This window comes from Mirounga angustirostris, unplaced genomic scaffold (genome assembly GCF_029215605.1).
Source record: "Mirounga angustirostris isolate CCGP_5_RB_7025 unplaced genomic scaffold, mMirAng1.0.hap1 SCAF_4, whole genome shotgun sequence".
Classification (NCBI taxonomy): Eukaryota; Metazoa; Chordata; class Mammalia; order Carnivora; family Phocidae; genus Mirounga; species Mirounga angustirostris.
Genome location: NW_026991712.1, coordinates 68,311,948 through 68,332,027, shown reverse-complemented (window position 1 = coordinate 68,332,027; position 20,080 = coordinate 68,311,948). Strand labels below are relative to the sequence as shown.

At 41.1% G+C, this 20,080-nt stretch overlaps 1 protein-coding gene and 1 pseudogene across 2 annotated transcripts in view; both read left to right on the top strand.

The window, feature by feature from the left end:
- The window catches only part of NKAIN3 (sodium/potassium transporting ATPase interacting 3), a 631,576-nt gene that overhangs the window by 416,619 nt on the left and 194,877 nt on the right, over positions 1-20,080 (top strand). The gene's annotated exons all lie outside the window — the stretch shown is intronic.
- On the top strand, positions 1,309-3,229 carry LOC123858500 (SRSF protein kinase 1-like; annotated as a pseudogene).

Genomic DNA, 20,080 nt, shown 5'->3' with positions numbered 1-20,080 from the left:
AGAGGGATACACTTCCAGTAGAGGCCTCACACCATTCCAAGGTGAGCTCTGAAGCTGGGATAAACCATCCCAGTAGTCCATCCAGGCAAGAAGGCTTCTCCTTTGTACTCCCGCATGGAGCACTGGATATGGAAAGGGGGCATAACCCCGGGCTACACTAGTTCTTTCCAGAGAAAGTAATTCCTGGGAAAGGCCTGAACTGAGAGTCATCTAGCCGGGGGAGACAACAAGAGTGCACTAGTCATTAGGGGCTGAACTGCCACATGCACTACAGTCCCCTGTAAGATTTATTTATTTATTTTAGAGAGAGAGAGAGAGAGAGAGAGAGAGCACATGGGAGTGGGAGGAGGCGCAGAGGGAAAGGAGGAAGAGAGAATCCTCAAGCAGACTACCTGCTGAGATCCAGAGCCCGACTCGGGGCTTGACGCGGGGCTCCATCCCAGGACCCTGAGATCATGACCTGAGCTGAAATCAAGAGCCAGATGCTCAACCAACTGAGCCACCCAGGCGCCCCTCCCCTCCTGTGTCTTTAAGGCCCACTGATTCTTACAAGTTTCCCTTGTATAAGGCCAGCTCCTCCAGGAGTCTGGATGTTCTCATTTCCTGGGGGTAAATTATAAAAGAAAGGTTAGTGACGTAACCTAGAGCCCCCGTGGCTGTGCTGGTCTTGAAGCCCACAGAGATACGAATCACTTCCTATTACAAATCACTCACACTTCTCTAGGGCTTACCCATTAGAGCGCCCAGAGGTGGCCAAGCTTGAGGCGGGCAAGATGCCCCTCTCCTTCTGTGTGGTGGATTTCTTTTTCTGAATTGTTTCTACACTGAAGATGTTGTCCTTATCTGCATTTTATGTTAGAGGGTCTCCTAGTGGACTGCCCACATTGGGTATTTTTCCCATTCTTGGTATATAGAATAATAGAGTCACAACCAATGGATTAAATGATTTGGTAAATATTCCCCACATTAGTGGGTGGCCCCATAGATGCCAGGTGTAATCACTGGATTTTTCTGTTAAAGATTTTATTTCTTTATTTGACGGAGAGAGAGAGAGAAGAGAGAACAAGCAGGGGGAGCGGCAGACAGAGGGAGAGGGAGAAGCAGACTCCCCGCTGAGCAGAGAACCCAAGGTGGGGCTCGATCCCAGGACCCTGACATTATGACCTGAGCCGAAGGCAGATGCTTAACCAACTGAGCCACCCAGGCGCCCCAATCTCTGGAATTTTTTGAATGTTATCTTTTATGGTAAGGTCCCTGCCAGTGTGGGCCACTCAAGTGTGCAGGCACCTGGCAGTTACTGGTCTCACCATGGAGCAGAAAGTGCTTGCACTCCAGGCCCAAAAGAAAAGGCCAAGAAGGACAAAGCCCAAAGGAAATCTGAAACTCAACACCGAGGCTCTGCTCCCCACTCTGAAAGTGACCTACCAGAGAAGGAAGAGGAGATTCTGGGGCCTGATGATGATGAGCAGGAAGATCCCAATGATTATTGTAAAGGAGGTTATCATCTTGTGAAAATCGGAGATCTATTCAATAGGAGATATCATGTGATCTGAAAGTTGGGCTGGGGACACTTTTCAACAGTGTGGTTATCATGGGATATTCAAGGGAAGAAACTTTTGGCAATGAAAGTAGTTAAAAGTGCTGAACATTATACTGAAACAGTACTAGATGAAATCCAGTTGCTGAAATCAGTTCATAATTCAGATCCTAATGATCCAAATAGAGAAATGGTCATTCAACTACTAGATGACTTTAAAATATCAGAAGTTAACAGAACACATATCTGCATGATGTTTGAAGTTTTGGGGCATCATCTGTTCAAGTGGATCATCAAGTCCAATTATCAAGGGCTTCCAATGTCTTGTGTCAAAAAAATTATCCAGCAAGTGTTACAGGGTCTGGATTATTTACACACCAAGTGCCGTATCATCCACACTGACATTAAACCAGAAAACATCTTGTTGTCAGTGAACAAGCAGTATATCCGAAGACTGGCTGCAGAAGCAACAGAATGGAAGTGGATCTGGAGCTCCTCCACCTTCTGGATCTGCAGTCAATACTGCGCCCCAGCCTAAACCAGCTGAAAAAATGTCAAAGAAGAAGAAGAAATTGAAGAAGAAGCAGAAGCACCAGGCAGAATTACTAGAGAAACGAACGCAGGAAATTGAGGAAATGGAGAAAGAGTCAGGCCCTGGGCAAAAAAGACCAAACAAGCAAGAAGAATCAGAGAGTCCTGTTGAAAGACCCTTGAAAGAGAACCCACCTAATAAAATGACCCAAGAAAAACTTGAAGAATCAAGTACCATTGACCAGGATCAGACACTTGTGGAACATGGTGTAGAGGGTAGTGCAGCAGAAATTAATTGCAATGGAGTAATTGAAATCGTTAATTATACTGAAAAGAGTAATAAAGAAGCATTGAGGCTTAAAGAGGATCTACATAATGCTAATGACTGTGATGTCCAGAATCTGAAGCAGGAACCTAGTTTCCTGAGCTCCCAAAATGGAGACAGCAGCCATCTCAAGAAACAGAGTCTTGTACGCCTATAACCTCTGAGGTGTCAGATACCATGACGTGCCAGGCTTCACCAAATGTAGACCAGTCATTCAGTGAACAGGACATCAGCCAACTTCAAGAAGGCATTCGGGCAGAGATACCCTGTGAAGATAAGCAAGAGCAACAACAAAATGGACCATCGGACAACAAAGGAAAATCCACTGCTGGAAATTTTCTTGTTAATCCCCTTGAGCCAAAAAATGCAGAAAAGCTCCAAGTGAAGATTGCTGATCTTGGAAATGCCTGTTGGGTGCACAAGCATTTCACTGAAGATATTCAAACAAGGCAGTATCGCTCCTTGGAAGTTCTGATAGGATCTGGCTGAAATACCCCTGCTGACATTTGGAGCATGGCCTTTGAACTGGCCACAGGCGACTATTAGTTCGAACCTCATTCGGGGGAAGAGTACACTCGAGATGAAGATCACATTGCACTGATCATAGAACTTCTGTGGAAGGTGCCTCACAAGCTCATTGTGGCAGGAAAATATTCCAAGGAATTTTTCACCAAAAAAGGTGACCTGAAGCACATCATGAAACTGAAAACTTGGGGCCTTTTAGTGTTCTAGTGGAGAAGTATGAGTGGTCCCAGGAAGAGGTAGCTGGCTTGACGGATTTCTTACTGCCCATGTTGGAGCTGATACCTGAGAAATGCCACCACACGTGTCTTTAAGAGAGATGGACAGAGGGAGATTAGACACACACAGAGGAGAAGGCAATGTGAAGACAGAGCAGAAAGAAATTCGAAGACATTCGTCCTACAGGCTGTAGTGAAGCAGCCACAAGCCATGGAACAACAACAGCCACCAGAAACCACAATTGGCAAAGAATGGATTGTGATCCAGGCCTCTGGAGCGAGTGCAGACTTGCCAACACCTTGATTTCAGACGTCTGGCTCCTAAAACTGTGAAAGAATAAGCTCCAATTGTTTCAAGCCACCTGATCAGTGGTGATTTGTTATACCAGCCATAGGAAACTAACGTACCCACAGTACTACTCTCAAGACCCTGCTCTCCATTGACTCCATTCCTTTCATGTTTTTATATGAAACTTCTAGAAATGTGAGGAGCTAGGCTGGAGGCCATGTCATCATGACAGGATTCTCACACCAACTCTGGAATCAGACAGCCTGGGTTTAAATATTGACTCTACCGATTTCTAGCTTTGTGACCTCAGACATATGGCTTAACCTTTTTAAACCTCAGTTTCTTTACCTGCAAAATGGGGAGGAATATCACATCACATAGGCAGACTGCGAGGGTTAAATTAGATGGCCACATAAAGTATTAACAAAGCATCAGGTACAATGTAGTGCTCATTAAGCATTCGTTATTACGAGTCACATATATTTTAATCAAATGATATATACAAAAAATAGGTCATTTATTAAAATAGTTTGATTAAAAAATGCTTACAATATATATCGATCAATGCAAATAAACATGTTAGGTATATATTTATGAAAGATTTACCATGTTACTATTTACTATTTACTACTCTGTGTGCCTCAGTTTATCAATCCGAAAAATAAGGATAATAATAGTACTGACTCTAAAGGGCTAATGTGAGGACTGAGTGGGGGCAATTCACATTGAACACTTCGCACACTTCAGGGCATATAAGAAATGCACATTTCCATTAGTACCTCTGTGTAGCATCTCACTTAATCCCCACCACAGCCCTCTAAAATTGGTATCATTGTTACCCTATTGTACAGACAAGAGTTGGAATAAATTGTTCAAGCTCACACAGCTAGTCTTGTCTGAACCAGCACTCAAGCCCAAGTCTGTCTGAGATTAGAGTCTAAGAACTCCATCACTTACATCTACTAAGAGAAAGTAACTTTTACCATTTTTTAGGCTTTATCATTTCAGTAAGGATTCTAAATGTACTTTCTAGCATGTAGGAGGGCTCTAAGTAATCTCTCTACCATAGAGGAATGTCTTATTGTTGAGAATAATAAAGGAGCATGTTAGAAATTAACCTGTTAAAATTTTTCAGGCAGTAGGAAACATTAGCAGATAATTACTGAGCTCTCCTATCTCCCAAATTTCAGCATCACTGAGAAACCTTTAAAATATCCATGTTCCATATAACTGTAAAGAATTCTATACTTCCCACATGTGAATGGTAAATGTGACAAGATTCCTGGAAACATAAGCATAATAGGCCCACAAATACTTTGAAAGTGTCTTTCTGATATATCAGAGTGATTATGGGGCACTAAATAAAGCTGTTTTGTGCATGAAGACACCAACACTATTTCTTAAATTTTTAGTTTTATTCATTCATTTATTTATTCAACACTTATTGGGTGAGTGCCTAAGACATGCTGGACATTATCCTAGGCAATAAGGTTTTAGTGATGAAAAAGATTTAAAAGTCTCTCAAATAAAACCTACTTTCTGATGTTTGGAAATTCATCTAGTCAACCATCCCACTAGAAAATATCAAATAGCGAATAAATATTCTGCAGAGAAATAAAACAGAAAGGGACCACGTGGCAACAATCCATTCATTAGACCATTACTGATCATTTGTTAAGGAACCATTGTGAGGATATAAAATGAAAAAAATTATGTATTCTTCCCCCAAGGAGTTGGAAGGCTAGTTTTAACTCTACTGTGAGACAGTATGAACTGGGATATAGGAAAAGTACAGAAGTTAGGATGGATCCAAACAAGTGGACAAAAATTACTTCCAGAGAGGAGAACAAGGTAAGGAGCTTTATAGTAGCTAAAAGGGTGAATTTTTAAGGATGTGTGAGGTTCCATGTATAGGAAGCAATAAGCATGTGAGCAGAACAGGAAGGCGATGAATAACAAGTAGTCTAGCAAGGCTGGAAGAGAAGGATTGTGTAGACAACTGGGGTAAAAGGCAAGAGGACCATGGATTTAATCAGATCACAGGGCCTTTGACAGCCAAAGTAAGGATCAGACTATATTCAGGAAATCTCTCTACCTTAGAGGAATGTTTTATTGTTGAGAATAATAAAGGAGCATGTTTTGATGCAGCGAATGACATGTTCAGATCTCTACCATGAGGAGTTTAAATGGCAGTGAGAAGCTTGGGAGGGACCAAACACTAAAGACACGCACACCATTTGGGAGGTTACTGCAATAGACCCGGTGTAAGGGATGGGTGCTTATCTGGGATGATGATGATGATGGGAATGGAAAGAAGAGAATGGCCAACAATTTATTTTCTGCTGTGGTATAGATAAGATTTTGCATGTCCATGTGTGCTGGTCAGGGAGGATAAGAAGGCAGGTGAAACTGGGTAACAGAAACCAGGATGAGAAGAATATGGATGAGAATCACCTAATGACAGAGATCTAAATGACAGAGGTAAAGGCAGTAACATGAGAATTTCCACTCTTTCTGTGCCTTGGTTTTCATTTCCTCATTTGATAGACTGCTGGTTTCACCTCTTTCTGAGTCTAATTATATCAAGATTCAAATCAAATGCGAGGCTTGATACATTCAATATTTATTAAATGTCTATCCTAGAGTAGGTACTAGATATGTTTCTTGATAGCAGAGTCATTTTTTCCTCTCTTATCAGTTTTTTTATGTTCAGTTAACCACTGTATAGTACATCATTAGTTTTTGATATAGTGTTCAGTGATTCATTAGTTATGTATAACACCCAGTGCTCATCACAACACATGCCCTCCTTAATACCCATCACCTGGCTACTCCCCCACCCCCTCCCCTCTGAAACCCTCGGTTTGTTTCCCGGGGTCCATAGTCTCCCATGGTTTGTCTCCCTCTCTGATTTCTCCCCCTTCAGATTTCCCTCCCTTCCCCTATGGGCCTCTGTGCTATTGCTTATCTTCTCAGTTTCTGTAATGCTTCATCTGTGCCTTTGGTAGGACATTCATTACTTTTTACCTTGAATTCCACGTATTGAGGTACCTGCTAACCTCCTCTAATGGGTGAGTGTCTTGGGGGAAGAATCCATGTCTATCTCATTTGTATTGCAGTGCATTGCATGCAATAGACTGAAAATAAATATTTGTAATTTGAGCTTATGCAGTCACATAATATTTGAAATAGCCCAGTAAGAGTTTTGATAGTAACTACTCAATTCCACTCAATACCCACAGTTAGCTTCTGGTTGCCTAATAACCAATTACCAAGTAGCTTATTAGTTTACTACAATATTAATACAGTTCATTTATTAAAATGACTCAAATTACCAAGATGAATATTTTACAACCCATTCATTTCAGGTGTTAGCAATAGCATCCACGCAATTATATCATAATTCAATAACTTATCAAAAATGTCTAGTAAATAGTTGATTCGGGCTGCATTAACGTTTTTTTTTTTTCTATTAACCTAGTCATATAGGTTTTTGAAAAATAATTTTGAGTTTTTTAAAGATAATTTTGATTTATCATATAACACATAGATACTAGCTTAAGCCACAGCTAATAAACATGTCATATTTCTAGTGAATAAATGCTGGAACACAAAGAGGACATTTTAGTAACATTCCAGACCTAGTGATAGCTTTTAATAAATATTAAGAATAAGAACAACAATGCCTCATGGTACTGAAGGGCCAGAACCAGAGAAACCACGGAAAGACTTGAAATCCTCCAAAAAGACATGGAGATCCAGGTTGGCATTGACAAGTTTAGAAACCATGCTGATCAACCAGGAGAGGACAGAAGACAGAGAAAATCGAATATTCCAACATCCAGGCAAGTAGCAGGGAAAAGATCATCTGTCAGAATTGAAGGGACAGCATAAAGCTGACAGAAGGGTCAACTTTAGAATTCACTAAGAATAGGGATCTCAGAAACAGGCTATTTCTGGAAAGAGTCATAGGCTTCCCATACAGAAATAAGCAAAAGCTAGGGGACACATCCAGAGTCTGCAGGTGCAGTTTAGAGGATGCATCTGGTAGGGGTAAGACCTAAGAGGATAAAGATATGACCAACTCTTACCAGTATAGGAAGCAGAATAGTCCCAAAGGTGGATATGGCCTAATCCCTGGAACCTGTGAATATGCTCCTTTACTGGCAAAAGAGACTTTGCTGATGTGATGAAGGTCAGGGACCCTGAAATAGGCAGATTATGTTGGTGGGCCCTAGTTAATGGCATGAGCCTTTAAAAACAGGGAACTGGGGCACCTGGGTGGCTCAGTTGGTTAAGTGTCTGCCTTTGGCTCAGGTCGTGATCCCAGAGTCCTGGGATTGAGCCCTGCGTTGGGCTCCAACAGTCAACAAGGGAATGTGGACCCTAGTCCTACAACTGTGTGGAACTGAATTCTGCCACCAACCTGAATGAGTTTGGAAGTGGATTTTTTTTCAGAGCCCCCAGTAAGGAGTACAACCCTGCTGATACCTTGATTTTCAGCCTTGTGAGTCTCTCAGCAGTTTGCAGCCCAGCCTTTCTGGTCTTTTGGACTACAGAACTGTACAATGATAAATTTGTATTGCTATAAGGCACTCAAATTGTGGTCATATGTTATGGCAGGCATAGCAAACTGATATAGTTATCAAAAGACACCCTGTAATTGTCAAGAGGCATGAATGGCTTAGAAAGGATTTTGGCTATTGCCCTTTATTTTACTTTTCTTCCCTTTCCTAATTAGGAAAAAAAAAAAAAAAGCTGGGGAATTCAGCATACCAATACCAGAGGTGGGACAAAAGTGACTTCATTATTTCATTGGACATAATCTGTAGAACTCTTATGTTTTGTAGTAGGATATTTCAATCTCTTAAACCCTGAAATTCAGTAAAGTAAAATATAATGTGTGGTTTGAGCTAAATCTTTTGATGGCTGAGTTTTTTATATGTCTTACTGTCTCTTTATAAAAATGCTTCACCATATATTTATATTCAGTTATTCCAGGTAAATAATTATCCATTTAACTATGTATTTTTTCCTCGCTGATTTTGTTCAATTATAACCAATTTTGTCTCAGATTATAGTAATTGGGACTTTAAAGGAAAGTTAGAAACACAAGTCAATATTTTTAATAAGTTAAATAACATCATATATATTGTAGAGATCTCACAAACTGTTTTGAAACAGTAGCAACTGAATACAAAATTATCAAATATGAAGTTAGAACTAGAATGATTTTAGCAAAAGAGAAAAGCTTATTTGTGACTATTTAGCCCCTTGATCTTGAAACATGGCATTACCATACGTGAATCATCATACTTGGTAAGAACAACTAGTTAAGATACTCAAAGAGGACCCTTTCCCAGTGAGCCATAATTTCTCTGAATGCCCACATTAAAAGTGATAAAATGCTGCTACTTTCAAAATTGCATATGTAATTGCAGGGTTACTAAATGATACCTCAATTAGATCAGCTTTGTTTTAGAAAGAACTTTGAGATTATTTGAATGAGAGATTCCAACACATAAAACTTCCACATTCCCCTACCTTCCTAAGGAAAAGGTCTCAATGTCATGTAGTTGATCTTCTTTCAGAGTTTACAGTCTCCTCTAGAGTATTTTAGGCGTAGAGTTGATACTCAGTTAATTTATCTTTTATTGTCACAACCATAGACTTTCTATTTTAATTTCTTTTACCTTTCCAATTGTAGCTTGTCAAAACTATTTTGACAATAAGAAAAACACATCATATGGACATTTTTTTCTTTTCCACTAGAAGTAATAAGGGGACTTGAAGTTGGGGGGATGCACTCTCAAAGAAATAATATGAGAACGTGTATCTTTACGTATTTGTTCTATAAATAAGTTTACTCATATAAGCTACCGAAGGGAAAGTTAAAGACCCCTCTGTATCATTGGAATATGACTTCAAATCTCCTCCCAGATGACATGCTTGAATTATAAATTAAGCTATATGGCTTAATAATTGCATGATCTTGAGAAGTTACTTAAACCTATCTTAGTCTTCATATGGGGATTATCAAACCACCTCAAGTTTGTTGTGAGGATTAAGTGAAATGAAATAATGTTGGTAAAGTGCTTAAGAAGAGTATCTGGAATGTAGTCAGCTCCCAAAAAATATTAGCAATTTTTATTAAAAATGGCAATTAACATGGAGGGAGAAAAAGAAAATAAAGATTAGGAATCCACATAAGAAAATGCTGATGTGTCGAGAAGAGGTTGGGGAGAAGAAGGGAGACTTTTTGCCCCATTGGGAATGATGGTGGACCACTAAGCAGCCGTTTGATTCCTCAAGGATACTCTAAAGACATAGATAGTGGTACTTACAGATATTCTCCGTCATTTCTGTTGTGGCTGCAATTTTTTTTTCAAGTACTTTTATATGTAAGTGACATCCACGGAGAGTCTTCTTAGGCTCAACTAAACATTGAGACTCCAGACCATCATAGACCACACTTGGCACCGTGTGGATGCAGGTAGGCACCACAGCTTGCCAGCAGGACAATGTCAGCTATCCTCTTCCTTGAGTCTTCTTAAAACATCAGACAGGTCCAGGAGCCACACTAGCTTAAAAGCCTCATACATCAGGAGAGCCCACGTTTTTTGTAGCACCCCCATACTTACAGCTTCTAGAGTCTCCATTAGGGACATGGCGCTTACTTGGGCAAGCCAAAAATTACAGCTTTTCACCAGCATTTATAATAGATAATCCCAGTCCAGATGTAATTTGTCAGTCATGGGTTACTTTTTACCACACTAAATGTGGCTTCATAATGTAGTTGGCACGTATCGTCTTTACCAAGTTACCAGCAGAACAGAAGTAGAGACTTGCCAAAGGTCAAATTCTCACGCAGCAGGAGAATAGATATTATTAACTCCATAAAGGGTAGATAACAAACATGAGCAACTGGTTATTGAGAAATGATATTTTGGGGTATAAAAATAAAACTCTGCTCTCTGTCAATAATTCACTCCACCAGGGTGCTCCTTGTCAGCCTCTGTCAGAGCCACACGGCATGCAGTCCAAAGACCTTCCCCTCCAACCCTCCTCCTTTCCTCTCTCCCTTCCAAGGTGTCACACTGGCATTGTGGACTGAAATTCCCTTGCTGATTTCTCTCTGTGCCTTATCCTTCACAGGCATTTCTCCTCATTAAATCTCTCAAAACTTCTGGTGCCTGTTTCACAAAGGATCCTGACTGACATGACAAACTCTGTACAACATACAGAAAAAGCATGTTATTAGAGAAAGGAAGAGAATGATGGTATCGACCATTTCTCCCACTTCAGCGAACAATTTCCTCTGGGGGAAACAGAAGCGTGTAACGTTATATAAGGCTCCAAACTTAGGGAAGTTTTTTTCTTTCAATTTTTCTTTTTTAAGAGTAGGAAAATTAATGCAAAATGGATAAAGACAGTCTCTCAAAATACACAAGTCAACCCCATTAAAGTGTGAATTCCATCCCAAGATCACATTTGGATTATTCAGAATACAGACATTAAACTATTCTCATTGGAGGAGTGTGTTTTCAACGATATAAAAGCAGCAGAAAAACAAAGGAATGTCAAGTAAGGGATTAAAAAGACATCTTCAAGGCCCCTGTTAGTCTTCAGAACAAATCCTCAAGGCCCTTATTCCACTGCCCTTGTTCCTTACCTTCCCCAGATTTGTGTCTGAGCTTGGAGAGGCTCCTGAAAGTCAAGGCTCTGGGTCGGGATGTGTCTCTTTAATCCTGGTGTCACCTGGTACTCTCTCTGGCTCTGTATGCTTAGATACTCCCTCCAGACAGCACTTTGCCGGGTTCACAGGGTTTTACCTGAAAATAGGCATGGTCCCTTGTATTCTCAAGCCCCTCCAACCCTTTCTGGAATAATTCTACAACCACATGGCTCTACCCAGGAAGGATGCTAAAGAGTATCGCTTTCCATGAAGCACCTTGCTTACGATTAACTCCTCTGTCCTTCGTTCATCCAATTCTCATTCACCAGTCCAGATTATCTTTTTCAAACTGGTGGGGAAGCCCTACTTTCTGTTTTGATCTTTCTCTTAAAAATTTTGTCTGTGCCCCTGACCCTTCAGCTTCCCCTGAAGGCATAGACTTCTATAACAGAAAAGCCAAAAGACATCAGCAGACCTTCTGACTGTTGTTCTGTATATGATTCTCCTGGGGCAATAAGTACAATAGCAACCATCTGCTTTAAAAGGAAGAGCAAAAGGGGATAATACCAAGAGAGGGGAAGAACCATATTATTCTGCCACTTCAGCATATGGCCACACAGTAAATTAAAGTTTTAGCATTGAGAGGAACACTACAGGTTTCTAATTCTATCTCCTTTTGCATCTTCTCTATTATATGCTCCTCACAGATGGTCAAACAGACTCCATAATTCCACTGATGGATAATTCAGATCCTCATAAGAGAATGCATTCCAGAATTGTCAGACTTCTTAGCGAGTCCGTCCTTATATTGAGTTGGCATCTGTTTCCATTATGGGCCACAGAGGATGTCCATCATGGTCCAAGGAACATTGGTCTTAGACCTAACCAGATAGAGATAGTTCAGATAGTCTCTGTAGGCTTCCATTTCTTCATCTGCAAAATAGAGTTGATAATACCTATCTTTTGGAATCCTAGGGAAGATTAAATGATATCAATATATATAAATAGCTGGCATAGTGTTTGTTTTGTCATTGTGGGTGTTTGCTAAATATTATTCCTGTCCAGTAATGGTCCAGAATCACTCATTAATTCACTCATAAAATACTGATTTAGCATTTTCCTTGTTGCAAACCCTAGAATAAACCCCGATAATAGAGCAGAGAATAAAACAAATGTATACTTTGTCTAAAGGAGGTACAGTGTATCCAAAGTAATTACAAATTACAAGTTACAAATATTAGAAGTGCTATGAAAGAGGGGCACCTGGGTGGCTCAGTCCATTGAGTGTCTGCCTTCAGCTCAGGTCATGATCCCAGGGTCTTGGTATGCAGCCCTGAGTTGGCTTCCTGCTCAGTGGGGAGTCTGCTTCTCCCTCTCCCTCTGCCACTCCCCCTGCTTGTGCTCTCTCTTGCTCTCTCAAATAAATAAATAAATAAAATCTTAAAAAAAAAAAGAATTGCTATGAATGAAAACAGCAGGGTACTAAGAGGACACATACAAAGGAAATATAAAGAACAAATTCACCTTCTGTTACACACCTGTGCGTATACATGTGCGTGCATGCACACACGCACACACACACAAATAAGCATAATGTATCATCTCACCCTACAAAGTCTTTTTATATCAATAATAAGCATTCCAATGTTTTCACCCATTCTTCAGATTGCATGGTTGCAGGATGGCTTATATTTTCTATCAAAATATGGAACATTGAAAGGTCCTTTCTTAAATTAACCTTGGGGCTAATAATAAAGTTTTTCAGTCTCTTTTGACATGTAAAATAGCAATGGCAAACATATGCATTCCTTTTATAGCTTGCATATTCTAATTCCAATTTTTATTTGCTATTATATTTGCTTCTATAATGTTGAGGAGAGAGATAAGTTGGGTTTTTTAAGATTTTATTTATTTATTTGACAGAGAGAGACACAACGAGAGAGGGAACACAAGCAGGGGGAGTGGGAGAGGGAGAAGCAGGCTTCCCACAGAGCACGGAGCCTGATGTGGGGCTCAATCCCAGGACCCCGGGACCATGACCCGAGCCTAAGGCCGATGCCCAACAACTAAGCCACCTGGCGCCCTGAGGAGAGAGACAAGTTTTAAGATAAACTATGCTCTATATCCTTTGGGGAACTTATTTTAAAGTTATAAGATATCTAGATGGAGTTTCTAAATTTCTCCTCATCACTAGACCCACTGCTGTTGTAATGTGACTAAACGTGCTTGTGTATCATCCCTTCTAGGTAGATGCCTGAAACACGTCTCTAATCTCATGCATTGTTTTTGTTTTGTTTTGTTTTTGTTTTCTCTACCTGGATACGTGCTTTCATGGAACACAGCACCCACAGACCACATCCCTTCCCTGCCTCGTCTTGTGCATTCTGGCATTGAAGTCATCAATTTGACTTCATCTCACATTGTTCATTTCCTTCTGGTTTTAAAAACTTATGCGGGCTCCCTGGGTGGCTCAGATGTTTGGGTGTCTGCCTTCGGCTCAGGTCATGGTCCCGGAGTCTTGGGATCGAGTCCCGCGTTGGGCTCCCTGCTCTTTGGGAGCCTGCTTCTCCCTCTGCCTCTCTCTGTCTCTGTCTCTGTCTCTCATGAATAAATAAATAAAATCTTAAAAAAAATAAAAAAAAACTTATGCTTGCACATTGCTGTACATTTTGCCTTTCAGGTAAGCATGGATTTGACCCCATCAGAAGTTCCCAAGCAATTAATCTAGACCTTTTGTCCCATTAATGTACATTCCACAATCACTGTCATCCTGATAAACCTGCTTTTAAAACCTCAGTGGATTATGTGTTATTCTTAAAAGATTCTCTTTCTTTATAAAATGGACCTTATTGGAACTCACTATACGTTTTTGTCAGAACACATTTTAAAGAGTGTTCAGATATTCTTACTAATCCCACCCAGGTGCCCAGAATTCCTATGCCCACATCAGAATTTCCTCTTCTGTATCTTTGTCTCTTGGACCCTGAAATTATGTAAATTTGAATATAAATATGAGATTTCATCATGGAGTAGGATGACTATCCCAGTGAAGAGATTTACAAAGTACCAGTTTGGGCCTGTGTGCTCTCTAAGGAAAATTATGAAACATTGAACCTCTGTCTCCTCAGGTGTTACCAAAAGAGGCTCACTGGCATCTGGCTACCTGACTAGCACAGTGCAAAACAAACAAAGAAACAAACAAAAACAAAAAAGATAAACCAGATACTACACGTTGATGAGAAGGGTAAGAGCACCAAAGGACCTCTGGCCTTGCTGTGTGCATACTTGAGCGTCCTTCTTGGCGCACCCCACCCACCCCAAGTAGCTTCCTTTGGATGCACTGGCTGGGCAGTGTGTCAATCACAGGGTTCACCCCAGCGGGGCTTGTGTGCCAAGTGGGCACTTCCTGACTACACACATTCACCAGCAGCTACAACAACAGGGGCAGAGCGTAACAAGGCAGGCACTTGTCCCTGAAAGAAGGAAGGTATGTCTCCCTCCCCTGTGAATAGATGTGGTTGTTCTCACTGTCTCCCTTGAAAGCCTCATTCTCTGAAGTACACGATATTATGCCAAGGCAGATGTACAGTCTGGGAAGTTTTCCAAATTCATCACTGAAAAGCACAAGGTATTCAGCATCAGCACCTCCATGGAAGTTTCTGTCTCTGTCTCAGTCTGCCTGGCTGGCAGGGCCAACAAGTAGACAGTTGTCCAGAAGCTGGGCAGGTAGGAACCCAAGCATTGTGACAGAGATACTGGCAGCCAGTGTCTCAGTTGGCAGAGCCTGTGAGGTTTTCCCTGACAGCTGCACACGTTTCACACAAGCAAAATGTTCTGCTGATGAGGCAGCAGCTTGAGTTTGTCTGAATAAGCTACACTGTGGGAAAGTGCAAAGTCATGAGCTTCAGTGCACGGGGTCTACGGGGGAGGGTGGAGGGCAACACTATGGTTGTTAACTGCTTTCCCAGTTCCCACTGTGTTCCCTGATCCTCGGGATCCTAACTAGAAGCCGTGGACTAAATCAGGAAGGTAACGACTTGTTGCCCTGCTATAATGCACGAGGGTATCAGGCTCACAGTCCTTGCCACCTAGAATACAGGATCGAGTTGTCCAACTTCCGGAGGCCTTTAGAAACATTCACAGATCTTAGAGATCCACAGTTTCAAGTCCGTAGTTCAATGTTTTTATAAGTGCTTGAAGCTAAGTAGCAACCTGTGCTTCTTTATCATGCATTACCCATTATCTCCTCCGTGGAAGTGCTTACAGCACTAAAGCAGGTGTTACGGGAGAGAGGCTGGCTCAAATGAACTTAGGAGGATCTTACGTGCCTCCGCTCTGGAATATAACCTGAGAAAGGGGGGAGATGTGCTCATTCCATTGTCTCTGACTCTGAGTGCTGTTGCAAGTGTATGGCTTAGGCAGCAAGCAGGGGGCAGGGGAAGGAGGCGGGAGTCGAGGCAGGGGCTCTCACAGCATGCTGGCCCAAGTTAAAGGAAACAGAGGGCTCTTGCATATTTTCACATAGATTTCCAATCGTCCCAAGATCTCCAAACTTTTTAACTTTAGACATAATTTTAAGATTTTGTTATTGGTGGTGGTTTTTCAGTTTTTAATCCAGGGGAGAAGGAAAACATTTTTTTTTTTTTGGTATTTTTGATAGCGTTAAATTCTGAAATTCTTAATGAGGACCATCCGGCCTTGTATGTTCTGGGTTCTGTCTTCCTCTGTTGCCTCATCTCAGGTCGCCTGCCTCTGTGAAAGGAAAGAGGCTGTTCTGCTTTTTTTTTTTTTTATTGTTTTACTGGCAAGCTTCATCAGGCATGTTCATAGAGACCACTCTGTCAGTTAGCTATTGCTGCATAACAAGCCATATTAAAACACAGTGGCTTACAATAATAAAAATTTGTTATTTCTCATGAGTTTTAAGGTCTCTCAATAGGTCTTCTGGCACAGTTAGAAATACGCATGCACCTGGGCACCTGGGTGGCCCAGTCCGTTAAGCATCTGACTCTTGATTTCAGCTCAGGTCATGCTCTCAGGGTCATGGGATCGAGCCCTGCGTCAGGCTCCACACTCAGCACGGAGTCTGCTTGTCCCTCTCCCTCTGCTCCTCCCCGCACTTGTGCATGCACTCTCTTTCTCTCTCTCAAATAAATAAATAAAATTAAAAAAGAAAAAAAGAAATGCCCATGCATCTGTGATCAGCTGTGAGTCAGGCAGGCAGCTCCACTCATCTTAGCTGAGTCCCCTTCTATGTTCCAGCACTGCACTGCTGGTGGCTGGCCTGTCATAGATTTGACTCTTCTCCACATGATCTGACATTGTCTGGAAGACCATCCCCAGCTTCTTCTTAAGCCAGAGTAAGGTTCCGAGAGAGAGGATGAAAGTTCTCAAGGCCACTTAAAACCTAGGTTCAGAACTGATATGCTTTACATTTTGCTCATTCTATTGGCCAGAGCAAGTATAGAAGCCAGCCCAGATTCGAGAGCTGGAGAAATAAACTCCAACTCTTTTTTTTTTTTTAAAGATGTATTTATTTATTCTTGAGAGAGGGGGTGGGGGCAGGGGAAGAGGGAGAGAGAGAGAATCTCAGGCAGACTCAGTGCTGAGTGTGGACCCAGACATGGGGCTCGATCTCACGACCCTAGATCTTAACCTGAGCGGAAACCAAGATTGGGCCTTCAACCGACTGAGCCACCCAGGCGCCCCAACACCACCTCTTGATAGAAGGATCTGCAAAGTCATGTTACAAGGGACATAGAGACAGGGGCCATTTTTGCAATCAAGCCACCACAAACTTCAAGGAAAAGCAGGAGCCCAGGTGGCACAGCTAACAAGTAAGAATGCTTCCGAGTATAAGGAACAATAGGAGAAGAGCGCAAAGCATATTACAGAAAGTGCAAAGAAAACTGCCATGAGAACAAAGATTTTGTGTTTGCAAGCACAGAAGAACCCTGAGGGTTTGTGGGAAAGACTAGAAATGAGGTTTGGGAGGGATTTCCATTCCACACCAAGAAGTAGAACTTTGTTCCATGATCAGTTGAAGGCACAAAGAATTAATTATGGCAGAGGATTGCTTGTTTGTAGTTTAACACTGATCACCATTCCCTTATTCTTAAAACTCTGTCCTCCTGTGAGTTTAATGAGAGCTACTCTTTCTTGGTTTACTGATTCATCTAATGTTCATTCCTCTATTTTATTTATTAGCTCTCTTTCCCTGTCATCCCCTAATTTGGGGCCACCTAACATTCCATCCTCAGCCTTGTCTTCTCATTCAAAAATTGCCCCTCAGCAAGTTCATCCCTTTGTTAATTTTCACTAATGCCATATTAATGCTTCACAGATCTATACCCCTCCCAGACTTTCTCCTGAGCTCTGGACTCATTTATCTAACTACATCCTGGATACTCCTCATGCATTTCCAATTCAACTTGTTTCAAAGTGAATTGTACTGTCTTCCCTTTTATGCTTCTCATTATCTTGTGTATTCTTTTATTAAGGACCACTATTATCCATTCAGATGCATGAGCCAGAAGCTCAGGGAAAGACCTGAACATCCTCTTTCTCTCTGTCTCTGTCCCTCTCTCTTCTCACATTTAGTCTTAGGTCCTGACCGTTACATTTCCTACTATGTTGTTAGTACTAAAAGACTCCTCTTATTAGTGGTGGCTGTGGTTCCTTGGGTTCTCCAAGTTATCTAAAAAGGACATAGATAATTCAGCTCACCTCGTTTTAGTGGGAAGATTATTTCATTGATGTCATCATGTATCTTGATCAAGTGATATTTAAATTAAACATCTTATCTCCCTGAAGCATTCCATAATTGGCTCTCTACAATGTAAGAATTTGCCCCATTACAAGAAGCAAGTGTGTTAGTTAGAAATATTGGAAAGAACAAGCCTTCCAGTGTGACTTTTGACCTTCATATACACTTGGCCCCAGAAATGTCATCTTCGTGTGACTTACAGTCCTATAGTATGTAGCACTTCTCCATAGTTTCAGCAAAAGCTCAGGCCAAGCTTTCTCTATATTGTGGCACAAAATGGATTGGGCTATTCCTCCAAGTCTTATGTCAATACTAAGTGAATACTAAAATCACTACCTTGAGCTAAAGTTGTTTAAACAGCTTTCTTCAAACAAAATCTTGTGGGGAAACTCACATGTAAAATAAATAAAAGCAGATCTGGCCTTGTTGAAGTGAGGGGTAGAGGTATGAGAACTGTGGTCCTTGGTCTCCTACCCAGTCCTTCTAAGCACCTCATGCAAGACCCCTAAAGCAACTCTAACTCATCTTAAGGCCCTGAAGAACCCAATTTAAAAATCATGGGTCTATGGGAAACAGGAGATCAATATACTCTAGGAAAAGAGCAAATGTCATTTATATGGAAAAGCACAATGACCTGGGCAATATCTGACCAACTCTAGGAAACAAAAAGAAAAAAAGTTGCATTCGCTGGAAGAGACTGAATTCGGAATCTTGACCAGACAAATTAAGAGACAGAATAGCTCCAGTAAAAACCCTCCCTTTTACAGACTCTAGACTGGGGCCTTTTCTTTTCAGCCCCCTACCATTGCTTCCTTGACCTGAACCCTAATCATCTTTTCCCTGGACTCCTGAAAAAAACTAACTGATCTCCTTGCTGCCAGTTCCCGATCCTCCCAGTAAATGAGTAGAATACTTTCCAGAGCCATCTTCCTAAAGCCAAATATTACCTCCTTACTTCCATTATTTATAAACTATGAAATAAAGTCTAAATTGCATACCTACCATGTAAAACCCACCCCAGAAAAATTTCCATCCAAACTCTGCTGTCAGTTATCCTGCCTTTCTTAACACACATACTATGCTCTCACAAGACTGAAAGAGATTTTCAAACTTGCTATATTTCATATCATCCTTGTCCTTGCAAATATTGTTCTCTCTGCCCCTAATTAGCTTTTCCCTCATGTCTGCCTCATGTAAGCCCACCTATCCCTCAATACATAGACTTCATATCACCTTCTCCTGTATGAGGACCTTCTTAATCCCTCTCCCCTTAGGCAGCCTTGATCTCTTCTTATTTCCACAGCACTTTGTACATGCTCATAATGTTCATTAATCATACGGAATTCAAATTATTTAATTACATGTATCTCTGCCAAACTTAATTGCAATTTCCACAAGTGAAAGGACCAGGTCTTATTTACCTTCACATCACCAGCACTTAATACAGTAAATGGCATCTGGCAATTGTTCAGTGATACTTGTTGAACAAATAATAAGAGGAAAGCTTTAGAAAAGTAAGTACAGATGGGAACAGCATGGAGAATGAGTTAGAGAGGAAGCCATATGCAAGGGACCACTTAGGAGGGTATCAAGATTAATCCAGGCTGATGCAACAATAATGAGGTGAAACAGGAAATTGCCAATGGACATAGAGCAAAGAAGAATATTGGGTATCTCTGAAAATGGAATCCACAGTGATCAGTGAGGCTTGAAAGGGCAGAAAGAATAATTGACAATAAATCAGAAATTGAGCCTGGAGCTAAGAAGGAATGATTTTAATAAGAAGCCTTGGGAAAGAAGGAGGGAAGCTGAAGAACGCCATGCCAGATATGGTCAGCCTGGTTTCTATGCTGTCACAATGTTGACTCCTGCTGTCATGTGGCTTCTTTGTTCTCGCCTTAGATTTGAAAGCAGAACTCAGAGGACAGTGGGGGCTCAGAATTGCTGACTGCATGACCCTGTCCAAAAAACACAGAGTAATCATGGTCAATGCTGCCATTTCTGCCATTGCTCTTCTCTGACATTGGAGACCACATGATACTCAAATTTTTAAAAATCAAGTGTTTTGTTTCCTCGCACCTTAAAAGAATGGTTCCAAATGAGAGGAATACTAAACATTATGTATGTAAATATATAGATATACATTTTTGATGTCTATATTTGTATAAGATATACACAAACACATACACACATATAAAGGGTTTAAATTGAAACCCT